The 2,763-nt window shown below is 39.4% G+C and overlaps 1 pseudogene; it reads left to right on the top strand.

Annotated features, from left to right (window-relative positions):
- Positions 1-1,172: 1,172 nt before the first annotated feature.
- Positions 1,173-2,029, top strand: LOC109389047 (voltage-dependent anion-selective channel protein 2 pseudogene; annotated as a pseudogene).
- The last annotated feature ends 734 nt before the right edge of the window (positions 2,030-2,763 follow it).

The following is a 2,763-nucleotide window of genomic DNA, read 5'->3' as shown; positions in this document are numbered from 1 at the left end:
TAAAGGAATGACCAGCCTTCAGCTTATTGCACAAATAAATTAGTCTCTATCACAGTACATAGCACATTAGTAACATTCAATAAGTATTAAAGTTGTAATGTCATATTTTCAGAGTACAATTCATTTACAAATTGCTAGACATACATTAAGGGAGGCTGCTAGATACAACCTTGAAACTCTAAGAACAAAAATGATGACTAAAATTGGAACACAAAAGTTCAAAGTAACAGAATACATTATTTGATAAATGCATACCTTCACAACAAATCTGAGCCAGATATCACAAAGTATATGCATTGCAAAATGCCTATATCAAATGCCATTTTAATAGAGTAGATGACAGGTGGTTATTAAATGAAAAAAATATTTTGATTGGTTAAGAAAGAAATGCACAAAGAAGAAAATGAAGAACAAAGGAGAGAGAAATGAATTCAAATACTCTTCAGTGATTGTTCAGATCAAACACTAAGTGACTATTAACATAAGTCTTGGGACTCCAAGAACACTTTCTATCTTCATGCTGTGAGCTCCTAAAGAAGCTAAGATAATAAAACGTTGCATTTTGGATGTTTTAATGAAGAAAACGTATACCTGCATGTAAAAATACCAAGTAGTCCAGAGGTAGAGAGACCAGAGTTGGTTTGGTGACTCGATAATGGCATCAAGAAAGCATGATGCCGTTACTGTGCTAGTTACCTAAAATTCACAGAGCTACTGTACACCCAGACATCATATCTTAATTATAAGAAGGAAGACGACAGAAGAGTCAAAGGATAAATGAGGCCCTGCTAATTAAGCCTATTCTTTTACATCAAGCAAATTTTCACAGCAGCTGCAGTCAGAATATATCCACTTCACCCAAAACTGGAACATGTCCACCCTATCCAGACTTCAAAGGAGTCAGATCCACTATTTATATCCTGTCTATTCAAAATGCATATATATCATTTTCCCCATTACACAAAACACTCTCCCCCACTATTTAAAGAGACAGCCCCAAAGTTCATCCAGCCACTGAATCTAGAGAGCGTGTTTAAAAGATACTTTATGGCTTTGCCCTCCAGCCCCAGCAGCTGCAGCCCAATGGCCTCAGCTGAGAGTGTGACAGCGGCGACAGCCCCCTCAGAAGACCACTAGCTCTCCTCTGCCACAGCCTTGCCTTGGTGACTTAGGACAGAGCTGCCTGCAGCCAGTGTGTATTCCTCCATCACATGCTGACCTTAGCAAAGCAGCCAGAGATACTTTCAACAAAGCATTTGGTTTTGGGGTTGATGAAACTGGATGTGAAAACAAAGTCATGCAGTGGTGTGGAACTCTCAACATCTGGTTCATCTAATACAGACACTGGTAATGTTCCTGCGACCCTGGAGACCAGATATAAATGGTGTGAGTATGATTTGCTTTTGCAGAGAAATGGAACACTAATAACACTCTGGGAACAGAAATCGCAACTCAAGACCGACGGGATGTGTCAAGGTTCGAAACTGACATTTGATACCACCTTTTCACCAAACACAGGAAAGAAAAGTGGTAAAAACAATTCTTACAAGAGGGCGTGTATAAACCTTGATTGCGATGCTGACTTTGATTCTGCTGGACATGCAATCCAGGGTTCAGCTGTCTTTGGTTATGAAGGCTGGCTTGCTGGATACCAGGTGACCTCTGATAGTGTCAAATCCGGAATAACTTTGCCGTGGGCTACAGGGCTGAAACTTCCAGTGACACACTAACATTAATGATGGCATAGAATTTAGAGGGTCAACTTATCAGAAAGTATGTGAAAATCTTGACACTTCAGTGAACCTTGCTTGGATATCAGGTACCAACTTGTACTCGCTTTGGAATAGCAGCTAAATATCAGTTGGATCCCACTGCTTTCATTTCTGCAAAAGTCAACAACTCCAGTTTAATTGGAGTGGGCTCCACTCAGAGTCTGAGGCCTGCTGTGAAGCTTACACTGTGTGCTCTGGAAGATGGGAAGAGCTTTAATGCTGGAGGCCACAAACCTGGGCTGAAAGAATCCAGCTGAAAGAAACCTCTGAGAATGGATATCAGAAGATTTGGCCTTAATATATTTCCAGTGTGACCAGCAAGCTTCCGCTCATCCCCCCACCAAGAAGGTGATCAAAACAAAGGATGATCTCAACAAGAACTATATTTAAAATATTTAAACAGTTACTTATTAGCTGGTTTCTAGTTGGTTACCTATCTGCTTATTTAAACATATTTAACTGTTAAATTAGCTACCCACCAATAATGAAATAGATCTTTATGAAAATTGTAAAAGAAAAAAACAAGCGAACTTATCTGCCCACAGAATCCACAATATACTATGGTTGAGAAGCAAGTAACTACAATAAAAAAATCCCATTTGGAAAAGGGAGCATGAAAAATATACAGCAGTATTCAATCTATATCACATATCGAAATTAACATATATCAGAACCATCTGATAAGATTAGTGAGACTTTCTGCCCTCCAACGGAATAATTTTCCTTATTAGACATACTGGAAGCTTTCATATCTCCACTGTGCAAAAATCTTCCTTTTTCATTATCCTTCAAGGCATCACCTCAGGCAAAGGGGGTAGGGATATCCTTCCTGAGACCAGCATTGCTACAGCAGTGTTTTCCGCTATGTATTTAGAGATACAGTGTTTGTGTTAGGGGCTGAACAATCAGAGGTGGTAGCTGGCTAAGCCTGGAATTTCTTATAAAATTCCGCTGTCAAAAATATAGCCACCTTGCAGTCCTTATGCTTCTG

This window comes from Hipposideros armiger, unplaced genomic scaffold, assembly GCF_001890085.2.
Source record: "Hipposideros armiger isolate ML-2016 unplaced genomic scaffold, ASM189008v1 scaffold_218, whole genome shotgun sequence".
NCBI classification, from domain to species: domain Eukaryota; kingdom Metazoa; phylum Chordata; class Mammalia; order Chiroptera; family Hipposideridae; genus Hipposideros; species Hipposideros armiger.
Note: the sequence above shows the minus strand (reverse complement) of the source record. Positions and strands in the feature narration are given on the sequence as shown.